Source organism: Hoplias malabaricus, chromosome 5 (genome assembly GCF_029633855.1).
Source record: "Hoplias malabaricus isolate fHopMal1 chromosome 5, fHopMal1.hap1, whole genome shotgun sequence".
Classification (NCBI taxonomy): Eukaryota; Metazoa; Chordata; class Actinopteri; order Characiformes; family Erythrinidae; genus Hoplias; species Hoplias malabaricus.
In genome coordinates, this window is record NC_089804.1 from 13,063,934 (window position 1) to 13,078,123 (window position 14,190).

At 48.7% G+C, this 14,190-nt stretch overlaps 3 pseudogenes; all 3 read left to right on the forward strand.

The window, feature by feature from the left end:
- Nucleotides 1–3,768: 3,768 nt before the first annotated feature.
- LOC136698542 (5S ribosomal RNA) lies at nucleotides 3,769–3,887 on the forward strand (annotated as a pseudogene).
- A 219-nt stretch (nucleotides 3,888–4,106) lies between these two features.
- LOC136698348 (5S ribosomal RNA) lies at nucleotides 4,107–4,224 on the forward strand (annotated as a pseudogene).
- A 212-nt stretch (nucleotides 4,225–4,436) lies between these two features.
- LOC136698421 (5S ribosomal RNA) lies at nucleotides 4,437–4,555 on the forward strand (annotated as a pseudogene).
- The last annotated feature ends 9,635 nt before the right edge of the window (nucleotides 4,556–14,190 follow it).

Below are 14,190 nucleotides of genomic sequence, written 5' to 3' on the forward strand. Positions count from 1 at the left end.
AATTAGAGAAATTGAGGGCGGGAGGGGAGGTAGAGGGGGATAAAATAATAGTATTAGAACATAAATTAGAAATGATAGAGGAGAAGAAGTGGAGAGGAGCATGGGTAAGGAGTCGGGCAAAGAGGGAGATAGAGGGAGAGAGATGTACTGCCTTCTTCTTCAATTTAGAAAAGAGGAGGCAGTCATCTGCAGCCCTGGGGGAGGTAAGGAGGAGTGATGGAGGACGGGTAAGGGGGATAAATGATATATTAAAAGAGGTAGAGGGGTATTATGAAAATATGTTCAAGAGTAGAGGTTGTAATGATAGTGAGGTAGAGTATATGTTGGGCCATGTCTCGGCGGCGGTGCCGCAGGACTGCTTGGAGGTGTGTGATGCGATCATCTCTGAGGATGAGGTACGGGAGGCCATCTCGGCCCTGAGGACTGGAAAGAGTCCGGGGTGGGATGGGCTCCCGTCTGAGTTGTACAAAGCCTTTAGTAATATCCTAGTGCCAATTTTGGCGGCTTTGTACAACTCCATCTTCAGGGATGGGGAGATGTGTCCCTCAATGAAGTTGGGGTTGGTGCGGATGGTGTATAAGAAGGGGGACAGGGCTTCTCTTAACAACTACAGGCCCATTACCCTTTTGAATTCAGATTATAAAATCCTGGCCAAGATTTTGGCCAGGAGAGTAATGTATACCTTGCCGCATATTGTCCGCACTACGCAGGCGTATGCGGTGCCGGGGAGGGACGTGCTGGACGCTGTCTTGAGCATTCGCCACATCACTGAGCTCCTGCAAAAGAGGGGCTCAGAAGGCTACTTGTTGAGCCTTGATGTGGAGAAGGCTTTCGACAGTGTTGAGCACAGCTATCTGTGGGGGGTCCTGGGGGCCTTTGGGTTCGGATCCGCTTTTAGGAAGTGGATTGACATACTCTACACGGGAGTACAGTGTAAGATCAAGTGTAATGGCTTCCTCACTCGGGCCATCGGGGTGTGCAGGTCGGTCAGGCAGGGGTGTCCCGTCGGCTGCTCTGTTCACCCTGGTGGTCGAGCCCCTGGGTTTGGCGGTGATGGCGTGTAGGGGAATCGAGGGAGTACCGAGAGGCGACGGTTGCACCTTTAGCAAGGTGTTTCAGTACGCAGACGACACGACCATGATCGTGAGGAACGCACAGAGTGTTGTTGCAGTTCTGGAGCTCATGGGACGTTTTGGTACAGCATCAGGGGCTTGGATTAACACCACCAAATCCAAGCTACTACGTTTAGGATCCGCTCCCTCCTTGGATGGCCTGGTCACAGTCAAGGTGGTGGAGGATCAAGTCCGTATCTTGGGCGTAAACGTAGGAAGGGACAGCGTCAGGGCAGATCAGCTGAGGTGGGAGGAAGTGCTCGGGGAGATGGACAGAAGGTTGCGCTTCTGGAGGACAAGGGCCCTCTTCTTGAGGGGGAGAGTGTTGGTTCTCAACGCTCTCTTCCTCTCGAAGTTGTGGTATGTCTTGGCGGTCCTGCCGATGCCTGTGTGGGTGTACGGCAGACTGAAGGCAAGTGTCAACGCTTTCCTGTGGGACGGAAAGACCCCACGGGTGGCGTATGACACTGTCATCGGGCCGGTGGAGGAAGGGGGACTGGGGCTGCTGGATCCCTTGGCCCGGATGAAGGCGCTGAGGGTGAAGGTGGTCCGGAGGTTCCTGGACCAATCTGTGGATGCAAATTGGAAGGATGTCATGTGGGAGCACCTCGATGGGGTGGGGGGGTTTGGCCTGGGCACGAGCGCTCTTTGGATGGTTCCGAGGGCCTCGTGGCTGCGGGACATTCCTCCCTTCTTCAGAGAGGTTTTCCAGGCATGGGGAGAGATCCTGCCCAGACTGGTCTGGGAACCTGGAGGGAGGAGGGAAGTTTTGGACCAGCCGGTCTTCCAGAACCTGGCGGTCCGGTGGGCTGGACGGATGCTGTGCTACCCGCTATGGTTGAGTGCGGGGCTGCGCCAGTTGCGCGACTTTCTGTATGAAGTCGTACCGGGTTTTCTCCCGTTGCAGGTGGTGATCGACGCTGTCCACGAAGTTGACGAAGGGGTGCCGGTAGCCACACTGCGCAGGCAGTACGAGCGTCTCATCGCTGCGCTGCCTGGGCAGTGGAGGGCTGAGGCAGGTAGGGGAGGAAGACATGGAGATCCGGTCGGCCAGACGAAGGTACTCTTTTCGGAGGGACTGGAGTTTGGCCAGACCAAGTTGAAGGATCTCTATGTCTTTTTCGGGAGCATCGCTTTCGTCAAGCCAAAGTGGGGCCCTTATTGGAGCTCGCTGTATGGCTCTGACGTGGCCGAGCGGTTGTGGAAGTGTCGGGGGCTGAAGGGTGCCCCGGCCTCTCGGGAACAACTCGATTACCTGATTCGGCATCACGCGATCTTCACCGAGCGCCAGATCCGCCAGATCCGGGGCGAGGGGGAGGCCACGTGTAGGGTGTGTCAGCGGAACGACGAGGGGGTGGTCCATCTCTTCGTCGCCTGCCCGGGCCTCGGGGGTCTCTTGGGACGCCTCCGGGGGCTGCTGCGCCTGCTGTTGGGGCGGACTGTGTGGCAGGACCTTTTGGGGGTGATGGGCTGGGAGGCCCTGGTCCTCTTTGGGATGCAGGGGAGGGTCACGTCTCCCCACATCTACACCGTCGAGCTCATGCTGTCCGAGGCTAGATGGGCAGCGTGGGCTCGGAGGAACCGGGTACGTTCTGTGGGCGGGGCGGCGGAGGCATGGCCCATATTCAAAGGTAATGTGGTTAAAAGAGTTCGGACTCTGTGGGATTACTGCAGTCTGGGCCGGCAGGGGTATGACTTTCTCGGGCTCTTCGGAGGGGATAACCCATGCGTGGGTGTCTCTGGAGGAGAGCTCGTCGTCGACCTGGACTGTAGGGATCCCACATGAGTGTGTGATTTTATTTTATAAACTGGTGTACAATATATTTTGTGGTGTAGGGGTGTATGTATATAATATAAATATAGGTGGGTGTGTGAGTAGGTATGTATAACTGTGTATGAATGTGTGTATGTATATGGGTATATGTATGAGGATGTATGTGGGTAGATATATATATGTGGATATGTATATATATATAAATGAATATTATAATGGATTTATTGAGGTATGTATGGGTAGGGTGGCAGTAGTGACTTTGGTTTGTGGAAATGTTTTGGGAGTTTTGTCTGGGTTTTGATGGGGTTTAAGAATGGGGGGGAGTCTGGGGTTTCGTTTGGGGGTTGTGTTGTGTTTTTTCAGTGTTGCTGTTTTTGTTGGTTTCTGTGTATGTTTGTTTTTTATTTTTGCAATATTTATTAATGGGGTTTTTTTTGGAGGTTGGATGGTTTCTGTTTATTGTGAATGTTGTGGTGTGTTTTATTTGATGAATGTATTGATGTGACTTTAGTTTTGATGGATTATGTGTATGTTTGATTTTCTGTTTTTTGTTGATTATTGATGGATTAATAAAGAGAAAAAAAAAAAAAGTGTCGCAGTCACACAGCTCCTGGAGGTTGTGGGTTCGATTCCCGCTCTGGGTGACTGTTGGGGAATGCTAGGTGCTGTAAGCTTTTTAGCTTAAGCTCCTATTATAAAGACAGTAGCCACAGTCATTTAAACACAAGAGAAGAAGAAAACCTAACAAAAAAAAAAAACGAACTGGAAAGCCAATCATTTTCATTTGAGGTGTCAGGCGGTCTACCATTTACAGGCAGCTCTAAAACAAGTACTACTCTTAGAAGAGTCTTTAGAAATAGTCTTCTACAGCCAGCAGTGGTTGCTTACGGCCATACCACTCTTTGAAAGCCCAATCTCCTCTGATGTCGGAAGCGAAACAGAGTTGGGCCTAGTTAGTACTTGGATGGGAGACTGCCTGGGAATACTAGGTGCTGTAAGCTTTTTAGCTTAAGCTCCAATTATAAAGACAGTAGCCACAGTCATTTAAACACAAGAGAAGAAGAAAACTTAAAAAGAAAAAAAAAAAAAAAAAAAACGAACTGGAAAGCCAATCATTTTCATTTGAGGTGTCAGGTGGTCTACCGTTTACAGGCAGCTCTAAAACAAGTATTACTCTTAGAAGAGTATATAGAAATAGTCTTCTACAGCCAACAGTGCTCGCTTACGGCCATACCACTCTTGAAAGCCCGATCTCGTCTGATCTCGGAAGTGAAGCAGAGTTGAGCCTAGTTAGTACTTGGATGGGAGACTGCCTGGGAATACTAGGTGCTGTAAGCTTTTTAGCTTAAACTCCTATTATAAAGACAGTAGCCACAGTCATTTAAACACAAGAGAAGAAGAAAACTTAACAAAAAAAAAAAAAAAACGAACTGGAAAGCCAATCATTTTCATTTGAGGTGTCAGGCGGTCTATCGTTTACAGGCAGCTCTAAAACAAGTATTACTCTTAGAAGAGTATATAGAAATAGTCTTCTACAGCCAGCAGTGATCGCTTACGGCCATACCACTCTTTGAAAGCCCGATCTCGTCTGATCTCGGAAGCGAAACAGAGTTGAGCCTAGTTAGTACTTGGATGGGAGACTGCCTGGGAATACTAGGTGCTGTAAGCTTTTTAGCTTAGGCTCCTATTATGAAGACAGTAGCCACAGTCATTTAAACAGAAATGTGTGTGTGTGTTGCCCTGTGAATCAAATCAAATCAAATCAAATTTATTTATATAGCGCTTTTCACAACTGATGTTGTCACAAAGCAGCTTCACAGAATTCCAGTAAGACAAGATTTGACATGAAATGTAAAGACAAATGTAAAACCCTCAAGTGAGCAAGCCAGGGGCGACAGTGGCAAGGAAAAACTCCCCCAGCTGAGGAAGAAACCTTGGGAGGAACCAAGGCTCACAAGGGGTGACCCATCCTCCTCTGGTCAATCTACTGGTGATGATAGTTAGTAGTCCATGAGAACTTCAGTGTAGGGACAGCTTCAAGGCACTTGGTGGTTGCTGGAGCGTGGGCAGCTGGTCTGAAGCGTGGAGGAGGATCTCGACAGTCATCCATCAGTGTCCAGACAGACAGGTGGGCAGTCGTTTACTCGGAAAGATGTAAAGGGATGGAATTAGTTTTGAACTGTTTTGTGTTTGTAAAGTAGAAAATATGAAAATTTCCAGAGTGTGGCTAATGACTCCGGCAGATCTGACTGTGACAGCATTAACTAAAAGGAGAGAACCAGGAGGACACACAGACACGGGAGCATCCTGAAACACTGGCATCCCTCCGCTCCACCGTCAACAAACCTGAGTGATCGCGAGAAGCGGCGGGACGACAGCACCAGCGTCTCAGTTTACTATAATTCCCTGTGTCCATGGACCCCCCGGATCTGCCGCCTTTATCTATGGGGGAGCATTAGCTATCAAATGATAAACTAAACAAATGAGTTTTTAGCCTACATTTGAAGATTGCGACTGTGTCTGAGTCCCGAACATTTTCTGGAAGATCATTCCAGAGTTGGGGGGCTTTATAAGAAAAGGCTCTTCCCCCAGCTGAGGCCTTCTGAATTCTGGGAACATTTAAAAATCCAGTATTCTGTGATCTGAGTGAACGTGGGGGCTCATAATAGGAAATTGTATCTTGAAGATATTCAGGAGCAAGCCCATGTAGAGCTTTATATGTTAATAACAAAATTTTGTAGTCAATGCGGAATTTAACAGGCAGCCAATGAAGTGATGATAAAACTGGGCTGATATGTTCAAATTTTCTAGTTTTAGTGAGGACCCTAGCTGCAGCATTTTGAACTAGTTGAAGTTTTCTTAAATTGCTGCTGGTGCATCCTGACAGTAGTGCGTTACAGTAGTCAAGCCTTGAAGTAATAAAGGCATGTACTAATGTTTCTGCGTCCTGGAGGGATAAGGCATTTCTAATCTTAGCAATATTGCGAAGATGTAAAAAAGCTGTCCTAGTAATACTACCTATGTGTTGATCAAATGATAAATCCGGGTCAATTATGACACCAAGATTTTTTGCTGCTGAACCAGGTTTAACTGGAAAGTTAGCTAGATTTAAAATTAAGTCTGATAATTTATTTCTTGTCACTTTTGGACCCAAAAGCAGGACCTCTGTTTTGTTGCTGTTTAGGAGGAGGAAATTACGCAACATCCAGCCTTTCACGTCTTTTACACAGTCCTCTATTTTCTTTAATCTGTGTTTGTCATCGGGCTTGGCTGAAATATACAATTGTGTGTCGTCTGCGTAACAGTGAAAGTTAATGTCATGGTTTCTTATAACTGTGCCTAGCGGTAACATGTATAATGTAAATAATAATGGTCCTAAAATAGAGCCTTGTGGAATTCCAAATCTTACTTTAGAATAATTTGAATTTAGATTGTTTACTTTTACGAATTGATAACGTTCCGTTAAGTAAGATTTGAACCATAATAGGGCTGTCCCTGTGATTCCAACCATGTTTTCTAACCTTTCTATGAGAATATTGTGGTCTATTGTATCGAAGGCTGCGCTTAGGTCAAGAAGCACCAACAGGGATACGTGGCCTTGATCAGAGGCAAGAAGAAGATCATTTGTTATCTTGACTAGAGCTGTCTCTGTACTATGATGTTGCCTGAATCCAGATTGGAATTTTTCATATATATGATTCTTATGTAGATATGAACTAAGTTGTTGGGCCACAGCTTTTTCTAAGATCTTAGACAGAAATGGCAAATTAGAAATAGGCCTGTAATTAGACAGTGTACTAGCATCAAGATTTGGTTTCTTGATCATAGGTTTAATAACTGCTAGTTTAAAAGCTTTGGGTACATGGCCCAGACTAAGCGATGAGTTTACTATAGTTAAAAGAGGATCAATAATAGCTGGTAGTACTTCTTTGAGCAACTTTGTGGGAATTGCATCAAGTGTGCAAGTTGTACAGTTTGCGGAGGTGATAATCTTCTCTAGTTCTAATTGTGGGAGTGGGCAAAAGGTTTCAAGTCTTTCTTTTACAGTTATATTATGTTTTATTTCATTCACATCAGGTGGCAGCCAGGATGGATTTGATCCTGTGGCTAGAGTTTGTTGTCTAATATTCTCAATTTTATTATTAAAAAAGTCCATAAAATCTTTACTGGTGAGAGTTGCTGGAATTAGTTGTTCAGAACCTGCTTGATTTTTTGTAATTCTAGAAAACACACTAAACAGTGCTCTCGGATTATTTTTATTATGGGAGATCAGCGAGGCCAGATATGCTGAGCGAGCTTTAGTGAGGGCATTTCTATACTCTATAAGGCTGTCCTTCCAGGCAGAATGGAACACTTCAAGCTTGGTTGATCGCCATTTCCGCTCTAGTTTTCGTAATGTTTGTTTTAAAGTACGGGTCTTATCGTTATACCATGGTGCGAGCTTTTTCTGTCTTATACTTTTATGTTTAAGTGGTGCTACCTTTTCTAAAGTAGATCGACAGGTATTTTCTAGGTAATCAGTTAGTACATCTAGGTCCATTGGGTCTGATGGAGTTGGAACTGGGGTCGATAGTTCTGGTAGGTTTTCTATAAATTGTAGGGCGGTAGATGGTTTTATTATACGCCTTGTAGAATAGCGAGGGTTCTTACATATATTATGGATAAAACGTAGCTCATATGAAATTAAGTAATGATCGGAGATTGCTGAGGACTGCGGTAAGATATTAATTTTGTCAATGTTAAGACCTAGTATCAGAACTAAGTCTAAAGTGTGGCTGCAGTAGTGTGTAGGCCCTGTTACATTTTGAGTAATACCAATAGAGGTTAAGATTGAGGTAAATGCCTTTTTTAGTGGGTCACTTTCCTTCTCAAAATGGATATTGAAATCTCCTACAATTATAACTTTATGATTGCACACCGCTAGGTTTGTAGCAAAATCGCTGAATTCTTTCAGAAATTCTAAGTAAGGCCCTGGTGGTCTGTAAATGTTGCATAATAAAAATGCGTCCTTTTTTGTGACCGGATTTGTAATAATAATGGAGAGAACCTCAAAAGAAGAGAAGGTGTCACATTGTTTAAGACTAATTTCTAGGGTATTTTGGTAAATTACACATACTCCACCTCCTTTGCCTGATATTCTTGGGCTATGTGCATAATTATAGCCTAGGGGGGTGGCTTCATTTAGTGCTAAATATTCATTTGGTTTAACCCACGTTTCCGTGAGACAGAAAACATTGAATTTATGATCACTTATAATATCATTTACGATGAGTGCTTTTGAGTTTAGTGATCTTATGTTGAGTAACCCAAATTTTAGTTCTGAGGTGTTGCTGCTAGGTGTTGTGTATGATTTAATATTGATTAGGTTGCTGAAACAGGCTGATTTTGTTTTTCTACTTTTACATTTAGTTCGGGGGAAAGACACAGTCTCAATACAGTTGAACCTGGGTGACGTCTCAAGACAGTTCGCAGACGGTCGGTTTAGCCTGTCTGTCTGCGGCCTGGTCCCGGCTCTGGATTGTCAGCAGCTATCTACACTACTCTGCTGACTAACTAAAAGACTATGTGCTATACTGCAAGAAAGTAAGGCAGCACCCTCCCGCGTGGGGTGGATACCATCCCTACCTATAAGACCAGGCTTGCCCTCAAAACGTAACCAATTGTCTATAAAGCCCACTTGATTTTCGGAACACCACTTGGACATCCAGCAGTTTAACGCCCAAAGTCTGCTGTAAGCTTCGTCGCCACGCCGCATTGGTATGGGGCCAGAGCAGATTACGGCATCGGACATCGTCTGGGCCAGTTTAATCACCTCTCTAATATTACCCTTAGTTACCTCAGACTGCCGCAGACGGATATCATTGGCCCCTACATGAATGACTACCCTCGAATATCTCCTATTAGCTAACAGTCTAAGGTTGCCACTAATATCCGGCGCTCTGGCTCCCGATAAACAGCTAACTGTTACTGCCGGCGCCCCTAAAGGAGTAGCTAATTTCACGTGCCGAACAATAGAGTCTCCTATAACCAGAGCACTCTTAACAGGCTCCTCAGCGGGTGCTTCGCTGAGCGGGGCAAACCTGTTTGACACGCGAATCGGAGGAGCGTGGTGTCCCGGTGGGCTAGCTTTGGCCTCAGCGTTAGCATCAGCCTTAGCTTTCCGGCTATGACGCCGAGACGTCACCCATTCACCCCGCTGTGAGGGCTCTAACGCCGGAGTCGTGGGGGTGCTAACTCTCAGAAGGACTGGCAATGATCGCTTACGGCCATACCACTCTTACAAAGCCCAAGGCGCATGCGTGGCGTTTTTTAGGAGTGTGTGTTATCGGTGTCGAAAATTTTTGAGATGTAACGTACTCATATTGGTTTTTGTTAAGATTTTTCGGTGGTTTTCGTTTTTTGAACGGTTTTTTGATTTCCCTGAGGGGTTTTGGTGGACTGAAAGCGAGTTTTTCTTTAGTTTTGTTCGCGCCGCGCACCCGCGCGGGAGTGCGACGGTGAAATGAGGAAGGGGAAAGCCGGAGCCTCGTCGGAGGCGAAAGCTGGAGCCTCGGCGGTGGCGGACGCGAGAGTGGAGAGTGTGGAAAGTACGAGAGCTGCGGCGGTGAAGGGCGCGGGAGCCGTGACTGTGGCTGGAGAGAGAGTGGCGTCGGCGGCGAGAGCGGCGTCGGAGAGGGAGAAGGAGACGGCAGAGAGAGAGGTGGAGAGATCGGCGGGAGAAACAGGAGCGGGTCGCGGGAGTAAAGCGGCGGAGAAAGAGAAGAGAAGGGAGGAAGGTGGAGAAAGTGAAAGGATTGAGAGAGGAATGGAGGTGAGGAGAGGAGAAGAGAGGGGTGAAAGCGGTAACGGGAGCTATAGACGGAAGAAGGAAGGAGGATGTGGATATATCCAGTGACGACGGGATGGAGTATGTGGAGTGTGGGGATGAATATTTCGAGGATGATTTCATTGATTTTATGAATGATAGTTTTGATGAGGAAGAGCAGGTGAAGATGAGGGAATTAATAGAGAGCATGAGGAGCAAAAAGGTGAGGTTTGCGGGGGAGACCTCGGAAGCCTGCAAGAGAGCTGGACTGGGGAAAGAGACACTGAGGGGGGAGAGCAAGGATGAGAGTTTGCGGGAGAAGGGGGTGCCCAAAGACTCTGTAAAAGGAACGGGGGTTCGGGCTCCAATGGGGGGAGATAGAGGGACTGAGGGTGTGGATGGGAAGCGGAGGGGAGAGAATGCGGTGGGGAAACAGGTGGCTGCAGCTACGGAACTCTCGTCGGAAGGACTGATGGCGAGGGGTGTCGCTGCTACAGCGGGGAGTGGTAAATGCATCCTGAGCCGGGACTCGGGGAGAACTGTGGCGGGGGAGAGTGTCGTTGGGGCGCCGATGAAGGCGAAATTTAAGTCAAATCCCAGGTCTGAGAATCAGCCTGGGGTTTTAAATAAAGAAACAATGTCTGTGTCCCTGTGTGCAGAAACCGCCGCCCTGACTGCTGGAGCTGCCTTTTCTGTGCGGCACGAGGGAGCAGCGATGACGATGGGCCCACAAGCACATTGGGAAGCGGTGCGGCCGGGGAAGAAGGTGGTGCAGGCTTCAAGCAACCAGAGTGTACCAGTGGCGGGTACAACGGTCGGGGCCCAAGTAGGTGGTGGGCATGCGAAGGGGGGTGGCACGCGGCCTGGTGAGACCGTGGATCCTGGCTCTGAGGAGGAGCGGAGGGCAATGCTACGGAGGGCGGCAACGGCAGCACGAGAGGTGGCCGTGGCTGGGCCCTCTGGGGTTGCAGAGGGGCGTGCGGGAACATCAAGGCCAGAGTCAGGGCCACGGTTCACACGTGAGGCCACGGTAGCACTGGAGGTCGAGGACCCGAAAAAGGTGTCCTCGATCGACATAATTAGAGCTGTCGAGGGTCTGTTGGGAGCGGGGAGTATGTTGGCACTCCGTCCCAAGAAGTTGGGCGAGTTCGAGCTCACGCTGGACTCGGAGGCCGCTGCGGAGAAGTTGGTGGATGGTCTAAAGATTGGGGACACCGTGTATACGGTGCGCAGGATGCTGCGCACCGATTATATGGTGTCTTTTCTGCATCTGCCTGCCTATGTATCCGATGAGGACATTACGGCGAAGCTGAGGGTATGGGGTGTGACTATCCTGCGGCCGATCCAGAGGCGGTATTTTCCGGGCACGATGGTAGCGGATGGGACAAGGTTCGTGAAGGTAAGATTTCCACCAAGTCTGCTGTCCCTACCATACAGCGTGAGATTCGAGACTCTGGAGGGGCCACAGTACTTCAGGGTGCTCCATGACCGCCAGCAAAAGTTATGTCGCCAGTGCATGAGACCAGGTCATGTCATGAGGCAGTGCCCCGACTTCGTGTGCCGTGAGTGTGGCGAACAGGGGCACTTTGCAAGGGAGTGTAAGGCGGCAAAGTGCCCGGACTGCCGAAGGGCCCCGATGGGTTGCATGTGCGTGGGTCAGCCGGAGCAGTCGCAACAGCGTGTCGTGAGAGGCAGCAGGTGGACAGGGTGGAAAAGAGACAGAGGGAACAGGAGGAGGTGGAAAGAGAGGTTGAGGAGGAAGTCCCGGCCAAAAGAGGCCCTGAAGCGGAGGGCAGAGAGGAGCAAACTGAGAGTGGTCACGAGAACGGGCCATAGACGGAGACTGAGACTGACAATGTGGTGCACGAACAGGACGTGAGACAGGACAATCAGTGGTCCCCTCTGACAATGTCATGGGGGGAGCAAATGGACGTGGACCAGGACAGTGTAAGGACTGACCCAGACGGGACTAATCAGGGGCCATCGTCTGAACCCGAGGAGGAGGCTCGAGGGGCTGGGGAGGACTCGGGTTTGAAGAACACAACCCAGGGACGGCGGGCCCTGAGACCTCGACCTAACCTGGCAAGGGCTAGGGAGAGGAGAGATGTTGGACAAAAAGGGGGGGAGGGGATGGACGGTACGCGGAGATTGCACAAAATCATTACGGGGGGAAGATTGATAATATTACCTGTATTGTATAAATATAATAAAGGATAAATTATTGTGTATGTGTCTTTGTGTAATGATATATAGAAACAATGGTATAGGTGGGGGGATAGAGATCTGTCTTTTCCAAGATGGCCCTAAATTTAGTTTCTTTTAATGCCAAGGGCTTTACATCCCTGGAGAAATTACGGCGCGTTTTGGCCATGTTGGAAAAGGCAGATCTCATATGCTTACAAGAAACGGGATGGGAGGGAGTGCATGAGGATATAGTTCAAAGGGAATGGGATGGGGAGGTGTTTGTGAGTGCAAGTCAGGGAGGGTTGGGGAGTGGGGTCGCCATTCTTGCTCGGAGGGGTGCGTATGAGCGAGCAAGAATGGTCTTCCAATTAAATATGGGGAAATGTATAGGGGTGGAATGTGTGTTGTGTAATTATGGTTTTTTGTTGGTGTGTTTGCATGCCCCCAACGAGCAGAGGGAGAAGGCGACTTTCTTCCAGGCCCTCAGCCAGAAGCTGCGGGGATGGAAGAGGGTGCTCGTTGTGGGGGATTTTAATACTGTGCAGGGGAGAGCGGACCTGGCTGAGGGGATGCGCTTCGGGTCGGACGTGGGCAGAGACGCACTCCAGGCCATGATGCGGGACAAGGATCTGATGGACGTGTGGAGAGAAAGGAATGAGGGTGAGAGAGTCTTCTTCCGAGAACAGTGGGTGGAAGGCTCTCTCAAACAAAGCCGTTTAGATCTGGCAACTCTGCAAGAGGAGATGGAGTCACATGGTAACATCTGTGAAATACGTGGAAACATCTGTGAGTGACCATTCCTTTCTCTCCATAGTCATGGTAACATCGGAGGTTGAGAGGGGACCTGGGGTGTGGGCTTTGAACACGTCCTTCCTTGAGGACCCACTTTATAGGTTGGCAGTGGGGGACATCATCCGAGGTCAGGTCGGTTCTCCCCTTTATTATGATGAGGTAAGGGTATGGTGGGATAATATAAAATATGATATTAAAATGTATTCTAAAAAATATTGGGGTATGATGAAGTATTGGAGGGAGGGGGAGGAAAGAAAGGTAAGAAGGGAATTAGAGAAATTGAGGGCGGGAGGGGAGGTAGAATGGGATAAAATAATATTATTAGAACATAAATTAGAAATTATAGAGGAGAAGAAGTGGAGAGGAGCATGGGTAAGGAGTCAGGCAAAGAGGGAGATAGAGGGTGAGAGATGTACTGCCTTCTTTAATTTAGAGAAGAGAAGGCAGTCATCTGCAGCCCTGGGGGAGGTAAGGAGGAGTGATGGAGGACAGGTAAGAGGGATAAATAATATATTAAAAGAGGTGGAGGGGTATTATAAAAATATGTTTAAGAGTAGGGGTTGTAATAATAGTGAGGTAGGGTATATGTTGGGCCATGTCTCTGCGGCGGTGCTGCAGGACTGCCTGGAGGTGTGTGATGCGATCATCTCTGAGGATGAGGTACGGGAGGCCATCTCGGCCCTGAGGACTGGAAAGAGTCCGGGGTGGGATGGGCTCCCGTCTGAGTTGTACAAAGCCTTTAGTAATATTCTAGTGCCAATTTTGGCGGCTTTGTACAACTCCATCTTCGGGGATGGGGAGATGTGTCCCTCAATGAAGTTGGGGTTGGTGCGGGTGGTGTATAAGAAGGGGGACAGGGCCTCTCTTAACAACTACAGGCCCATCACCCTTTTGAATTCAGATTATAAGATCCTGGCCAAGATTTTGGCCAGGAGATTAATGTATACCCTGCCGCATATTGTCCGCACCACGCAGGCGTATGCGGTGCCGGGGAGGGACGTGCTGGACGCTGTCTTAAGCATTCGCCACATCACTGAGCTCCTGCAAAAGAGGGGCTCAGAAGGCTACTTGTTGAGCCTTGATGTGGAGAAGGCTTTTGACAGTGTTGAGCACGGCTATCTGCGGGGGGTCCTGGGGGCCTTTGGGTTCGGATCCGCTTTTAGAAAGTGGATTGACATACTCTACACGGGAGTACAGTGTAAGATCAAGTGTAATGGCTTCCTCACTCAGGCCATCGGGGTGTGCATGTCGGTCAGGCAGGGGTGCCCCCTGTCGGCTGCTCTGTTCACCCTGGTAGTCGAGCCCCTGGGTTTGGCGGTGATGGCGTGTAGGGGAATCGAGGGAGTACCGAGAGGCGACGGTTGCACCTTTAGCAAGGTGTTTCAGTACGCCGACGACACGACCATGATCGTGAGGAACGCACAGAGTGTTGTTGCAGTTCTGGAACTCATGGGTCGTTTTGGTACAGCATCAGGGGCTTGGATTAACACCACAAAATCCAAGCTACTACGTTTAGGATCCGC